Here is an 8,308-nt window from a genome sequence, read left to right on the forward strand (position 1 = left end):
CTCATAAAAAAAAAACTATAATTTAGCAAGGTGAAGGGACAACCAAAAACTTTCTTATCACTTTTTAGTGAGGTGTCAATTTTTATCTTTCGACTTATCATTTATTTTGGATTTAATAATAATTTATAATTTATAAATAAAAATTAAATAAAATCAGATCACTCCAACCCCACTCCATAGGACCATATCCTCTAAAGTGGAGGATTCGAAATGATTGGAACCTTAATTTTAATATCCTCTCTATCCACCAGCAATATAGATAGTTACAACTCCAAGTTAAAACTAAATAACATTTTCTTTATCTCTTTTTTATTTTTTTTTAATATTTCTAGATTAGAGAATTTTTTTTAAGATGAGAATTTGTAAGACCATATATAGGTCTGGTAACTCATTAGTTTGCTTGCAAATGAAATTGGAGCCAAGAACATTTTAGTGGGTCGTTCAAATCCACCCAAGGGTTATGATTTTATTCTCTTCCTATTATTGTTAATTATGGGTTGGGGGAAATGGTGGAGGTGGGTTTGAGGTTGAGGAAAAAATGTGATGGTGGGGTAAGTTGGGTAGGAGATATGAAGAAGACCAAGTGTTTTTATATTAGTTTTGTTTATATATTAATATTAAATCAAAAATGAATAACGAGTTCAATAAAAAAATTGACAGCATTATTACAAAATAATCATAAATTTTTTTGTTTGTCAAATCACTTTTCCACATAATAACGTTTTGGTGAGTGGACACCACCAATGATTAAAAAGTGGAGGAATAAAAAATCATAGACTAAATTAAAAAATAAACTTTATAGAGATTAAATTTAGATTAGACCTATATTAACACACACACACACAAAAAAAAAAACTATGTTAACCCAACATTGATTTGAAGTAGAGGGTGAGTAATTCCAAGTCTATTATATATATTTAAAACAAACTCTCATGTCAACACTCATGCCACTTCATAGTATTTCTTCCACATGTGCAAATATATCCCACCTCAACAAAAAAACTTATGTGTACGCCTTAGAGAGTTCTATTGTGTTTTTATGTTTCAACTCATTTTTTCTAATTAGTTTCTAAATAGTTCTTTTCCTAATTTTTTCAACAAAAAAAATTCTTCTAATTTTGGTGTCATGTTCACCTCATTTTTTTCTACTTAGTTTCTAAATAATTTTTTCCTCTTTTAATTCCTCTAATCCCGAATTTTTTTAATGACTTCCCAGTCATTCGCCATCCTCGCAAAATCATCTTATTCTTCGAAATTGCCGACTCTACTCCAAAGATACACTAAAAGAGGTATAGGTTGGTTCGTTGCAACAAAAAAAATTATTCTCTTTGTCTTTTTCTAATTTTGCTGTCATAAATTCAATTATATTCTATACAATATTTGAAATCAATTTGGCTCATAGTGACTTAATGCTATGTATATTTCTTACATGAAATTCTATCACTGCGACTATCCAGGAAATCCAAATTGGGATGGGACCGGCCGACAAATTTCGCTACCCATCATACCCAGAGCAAAATGGTACATGAAAAATTCAAGGAATTAGTGTTTTCGATGTTATGACAAAGTATATTTATACATCAATATTTTTTCCATCTCTCTTCTAAACTCTTTTCCTTCTTTAGTTGTTTTTAAGTGTCACTTTGCTTTGTGTGTCTCATATTCTTAGTTTTACTTCAATGTAGTATATGTTGAATAGCTTACAAATTGCACTTGAAAAAGTTTGACTCAAATAATTTTAAGCATGTTTAAAAGATGTCTGACATTGAATTGAATTGAGTAAATTAGATAATTTTAAATTTCAGAACACAAATCTGAATGTATTGTAGAAATTTTTCAAATGTTAAATCGATCTTTGTGGTAATTGTGAATTTTTTTATTTTAAATCGGATTTATTAGAATTTTAATTTACAAACATTCAAACTATTATTAATATTGGCAAATGAATCATAATCATTAACATTTTGGTTACAAACTATTAACTGTCAAACAATTATAAGTATACAAATAATTACAAATAAATTATTTAATTTCATCTATTATATATATTTAAATATTTTTATTTGACTTTTTACTTTGAATATTGGTAAATATATATAATATATAAATATTTAGAAATGATGGACAAAGTCATGTCTCTTTTAATTTTAGTCAGTTTTATTTTACTGAAACTAATTAAATTTAATTTGTTGTTTTATAATGTTAATTGACATGAAATTAAAGTAATTTATTTGCAATTATTTGTATTTGATGTATACTTATAATTGTTTGACAATTAATATTTTGTAACCGAATTTTTATAAATTTTAGATTTCGATTTTGAAACAAAAATGTTAATGATTATGATTACTCAATTAATATTAATTTAAAAAATAATGTTTGTAAATTAAAATTATAATATATCCGATTTAAAGTTAAAAAAAATCAAAATTACCACAAAGATCGATTATTAAAATGATAGTGAGAGAAAAAAATAATATTTGTATTTGATTTTTTTACTTTTAATATTGGTAAATATATATAATATACAAATATTTAGAAATGATGGACAAAGTCATTTCTCTTTGAATTTTGGTTAGTTTTATTTTACTGAAACTAATTATATTTAATTTGTTGTTTTATAGTTTTAATTGATATGAAATTAAAGTAATTCATTTACAATTATTTGTATTTGATATATACTTGTAATTGTTTAACAATTTAATAGTTTGTAACTAAATTGTTATAAATTTTAGATTTCGGTTTAGAAATCAAAATATTAATGATTATGATTACTCAATTAATATTAATAATAGTTTGAATGTTTGTAAATTATTAAAATTCTAATATATCCGATTTAAAGTAAAAAAAATTCACAATTACCACAAAGATCGATAAGTAAAATGATCGAGTGAGAGAACAAATAATATTTGTATTTAATTTTCTACTTTGAATATTGGTAAATATATATAGTATATATAAATATTTATAAATTATTGACAAAATTATGTCTTTTTGAATCTTGATCAATTTAATTTTATTGAAATTAAATAAATTTAATTTGTTATTTTATAGTGTTAATTGACATGAAATTAAAGTAATTCATTTGCAATTATTTGTATTTAATGTATACTTAAAATTGTTTGGCAATTAATATTTTGTAACCGAATTGTTATAAATTTTGAATTTTGGTTTTGAAACCAAAATATTAATCATTATGATTACTCTATTTAATATTAATAATAGTTTAAATTTTTGTAAATTATTTAATTTATTCAATTTTAAAATAAAAAATTTCACAATTATCACAAAAGATTGATGATTAAAATGATCGAATGAGAGAACAAAAAATATTTGTATTTGATTTTCTACTTTGAATATTGGTAAATATATAGTATATAAATATTTAAAAATGATGGACAAAGTCATGACTCTTTGAATTTTGGTAAGTTTTTTTTTTTTTTTTCTATTGAAATTAATTAAATTTGATTTGTTGTTTTACCGTGGTAATTGATTGATGATTAAAATGATCGAATGAGAGAACAAAAAATATTTGTATTTGATTTTCTACTTTGAATATTGGTAAATATATAGTATATAAATATTTAAAAATGATGGACAAAGTCATGACTCTTTGAATTTTGGTAAGTTTTTTTTTATTGAAATTAATTAAATTTGATTTGTTGTTTTACCGTGGTAATTGATTGATGATTAAAATGATCGAATGAGAGAACAAAAAATATTTGTATTTGATTTTCTACTTTGAATATTGGTAAATATATAGTATATAAATATTTAAAAATGATGGACAAAGTCATGACTCTTTGAATTTTGGTAAGTTTTTTTTTATTGAAATTAATTAAATTTGATTTGTTGTTTTACTGTGGTAATTGACATGAAATTAAAGTAATTTATTTTGCAATTTTTTATATTTGTTGTATAATTGTTTGACAATTAATATTTTGTAATTAGTTTTCAAATTAAAATGATCGAGGGAGAGAACAAAAAAATATTTATATTTGATTTTCATTTTTTAATATTGGTAAATATATATAGCATATAAATATTTAGAAATGATGGACAAAATATGTTTGTTGAATTTTGGTCAACTTTATTTTACTGAAATTATTTAAATTAAATTTATTGTTTTATAGTGTTAATTGGTATGAAATTAAAGTAATTCATTTGCAATTATTTATATTTAATATATATTTATAATTGTTTGAGGATTAATATTTTGTAATTGTTATAAATTTTGGATTTCAATTTTGAAACTAAAATGTTAATCATTATGATTACTCTATTAATGTTAATAACAATTTGAATGTTTGTAAATTAAAATTCTAATATATCCGATTTAAAATAAAAAAATTTCACAATTACCATAAAGATGTATGATTAAAATGATCGAATGAGACAACAAAAAAGTAATAAAGTAAAATACAAAATGAATGTATTTACAAGTATTTTACTTTAATCATTTTTAGTTTCAACAATAAAGTAATATATTTTGTAACTCAATTGTATATCTTAATTTCAATTATCAAATATATTACTTCAATATTTAACATATCCAACGATCTCAATATTAATACGGTACTTTATTTATTCAAGTCATTCGTCTAAATTGGTATTTATCTTCTATTAATTATATTGGTAAAATTGTATATATATTATTGAAATAAATACTTAATTATGACATAAAATTTCATTTTTTTTTCTTTTAAATCCACTTAAATTTAATAAATAAAAATATACCCGCGCAATACGTGGGTTAGCATCTAGTTAGTAATATTATATTAGATGACAGTTGTGTCCAATTGAATGATTGAGAAGAAAATTCAGACTGCAATTAAGGATTAACATGGCACCTCAAGGATAAAGGTTCAGTGTGTGTTTGTTACATTAAATTGGAGACCATAATAGGTAAGGAGCACTGTATATATTATTTTGTGAAGGAGTAAAGCATGACACAAATGTTGTTCTTGGTTGTCTCTAAAATTAATGGTGAAGTCTATTTAAAGATGATTTTAGTGAAATTATAATAAAGGGTTAGGTCATTTGTGATATATCTTATCAAACTTAATATTACGACATATTTGATAATTCTTAAATATATATATATATTACATAACCACGATAATTAGCTATTAATTGTCATATAAATCATTAAATGTTAGAATAGAGGTGGAGAACATATCAGCTGAAGGTTTGGGTCTAAAAACATCAATTAAAACATATCGGAGGTACTATTGGAATACCCGCTTCGACCCATTCAAAAATTCGGTTTGGTTGAATCTCGAGTACTCGATTTTGGTGGACTGTCGGTTCGATTTATATAAATTCATTGGATTATATTTTTTTCAAATCAATTAGACCAACTTTTTTTATCAATTAGATCATCTTTTTAACATGTCATTTTTTTGTCTAATTATCTATATTTTTTAATAAATTTTAATATAATTGTGTTGGATCAACCAAAATTGTTGATCAATTATTATGTTAATTTTTATTGGACTCCGGTCTCTAAATGATAATCTTTTAATTATTTTTAGTAACCATGCCAAGTTTTCATTTTTTCTTACTTTTATTTTATAGATTCTTTTTCAAAGATTAATTAACTTTTTACTTTGCAAAGTCTAAAAATTAAAGGATTTTTCTTTTAAAATTCACTAGCATACTAGTTTACAACTCCACAACCAACATAATAAAAAACAAATATAAATTATTAAATACTAAATCAATATTTTAGTTAAAATAAACATCAAACAATCCAATACAAGTCGTTAAAAGTTGTATTCAACGCGAAAATTATTGTTTTTGCACATAAAGACAATAAATAAGTTATGATATGCAAACTTGAAAAAATAAACACAGGATAATTATTGACTACAAAATGTTAAAATGAATAAATAGCATAATAGTACTCTAAATAATAAAAAGTAGAATAAAAACTTCACAATACACATTAAAGTATAGATAAAGTCATAAAAGTAACAGATAAAAGTATAGTATACAATAAATTAGTTTAATCAAATAAAAAAATAAAAATAAAGATAAAATCAAGTCATAAAAGTAACCGATGAAAGCATAGTATACAATAATTTAGTTTAATCAAATAAAAAAGAAACATGTGACTATTTCTAGATTAATTTGATTTACACACATATACATATATAAATATAATAAAAACAAAACCACTTAACATTAAGATACAAATATTACATAAAAATAAAAATAGAACCAAACACTTACAGCAACACAAAATTAGAATTTCAACAAAACAAAAATCAGAAATGAAAAGTTAGAAAGTAAACAATGTAATATAAGTCCTTAAACTAAAAGAAGGCTAAATCTAATACTTTAAAAAATATAACAAAACCATAAATATAAATAAAAAAATATAAAACCCTAACTTTATTGTTTATGATCTAAGATCCTCTGAGCCTCCAACAAAGAAAATATGGTAGGATCCACAACTTCACAAGATGAAAACATGTTAGTCAAATAAGATGTTAAGAAAATGAAACCCCAAACTTAAAAAAATGCCCTAACAAAAAGTCAAAATATTTCAAAGAGTGCTTTTTATTAGTGACTGAGTTTTGTTCTATGTCTATTATACTCACTCTCTCCTTTTATGTTTATGAGATGAGATAGAGAGGGAGAAAGTAAACAACAAAGTTTGAATCAATATGATATCAGCGAATGAATGATAAACGAAATATTCTGATATTGGAAAACTTGGATTTTAAGGAAGAAGAAATGATGATGATGATGGTATTTTGATTCTCACTGAATTCGGTGGCTAGGGTTTGCTTGGTTAGATTGTATGAGTTGTATTTATAGTGTAAACAATCTTTTTTGGCTTGTGCTTTGGTCTCTTTCATTTGTAATAGACTTGGGTCAGATTGGGTATGGTATGACCACATGTATTAATATGGTAGCATACATGGGGATTGGGCCGGTTAGATTACCGACGTTCTAAAATATTTCACTCGCACCCGCCAACCCATAACCGTATGAACCTGTTGACTTTACACGCCATACCCATTGACCTAATTTAACCTGCCCATTTGCACACAAATAATGTAAATCATACGGTTTTGAGCCCATTTTGATTTCTTGTCCACCCCTAATAGAGGGTATGAGATAGTTTCCATTACTACATAAAGAGTGTCAAGCTCTTGTAAACAACACACTAAAGTTGGATGCAACTCCCAATTTTTCTCTTCTCCCTCTTCTGCTCGACACACTTCCTATTCACTTATCCCCTTTCTTTTCATCCCTTCTATATTTTTAGTGTCATTGTAATATCATTGTCCTTTCGGTCTCAAAGTAGTCCTAATATCATTGTCCCTTTGATTTTAGAATGATCTTCGTGTTGTAGTTCATTTGATTTACAAGTGGTCTTAATATTATAATTCTAGAGAGTGATCGTAATAGTCATATTCACATTGTTGGTATAAAGAGATTTTATATAGTGCAGTAGAACGTCGATACAATTTGTAACTGAGCATCTTTATCCCTGTGATGTTGTGGTTGATAAACCACAATTTTCAATTTTTTTTCCATCTAAAAACATTAAATATTGACATTAATTTAAAATTATTTGATACATATAAAATTTTTGTGAGCAACAATTATAATAATTATAAAAAGTGTCTTAGCTTATTAAACTTATTAATTTGTATAACTAATTTAAGATGTTTAATAGTTAGTTATATTAATTACTAACTAGTTCTTATACTTAACTAAATAATATTTTAATATTGTAAAAAAAATACATTTACCAAAAGTGTAACAATTTATAGTTTCAAATTTTTCTCAAAATTTAAAATAAAAAATTAAATTTGTAAATAAAATATAATTTAAATTAATATCATAAATAAAATTTTAAAAAGAAAAACATTTAATAATTTGATTTTGCCTTCAGGTTAGGGATCAGATTGATTCAAGGAGAGTGCGCAATTGTCGTAACCAGGCTTGGGGCGAACACCCAACTCACATATATGTGAGACTCGACCACTCCTCATATCCCCGTAACTGCCTGAAGGATCATGGCAAACCCATACCTCATTCTTCTATTCATATAGCGCCAAAATTTTCCTATATCAGTATATCTTTCGATGTGGGACTTGACTTAATTCGCATTGTTACTTGGCTCACCCCTTATTCGATTAACAGTACTCAATTATATATACCATGTAACAACACACCAGTACCACCACTTACTCTAATTCAAGCTTTAACTTTCTATGAATTTAATAATTAACTAAGCAAATAGATCAAATGGTATATATGAAACATGATGCACCAGATTTATCTATGT

The 8,308-nt window shown here is 24.6% G+C and overlaps 1 non-coding gene across 1 annotated transcript; it reads right to left on the reverse strand.

The window, feature by feature from the left end:
• Nucleotides 1-7,916: 7,916 nt before the first annotated feature.
• Nucleotides 7,917-8,017, reverse strand: LOC113786805 (small nucleolar RNA Z279/snoR105/snoR108). Its single transcript, XR_003473119.1, has one exon. It is a non-coding gene; the product is annotated as a small nucleolar RNA Z279/snoR105/snoR108 (small nucleolar RNA).
• Nucleotides 8,018-8,308: the final 291 nt, after the last annotated feature.

Source organism: Cicer arietinum, chromosome 5 (genome assembly GCF_000331145.2).
Source record: "Cicer arietinum cultivar CDC Frontier isolate Library 1 chromosome 5, Cicar.CDCFrontier_v2.0, whole genome shotgun sequence".
Lineage (NCBI taxonomy): Eukaryota > Viridiplantae > Streptophyta > Magnoliopsida > Fabales > Fabaceae > Cicer > Cicer arietinum.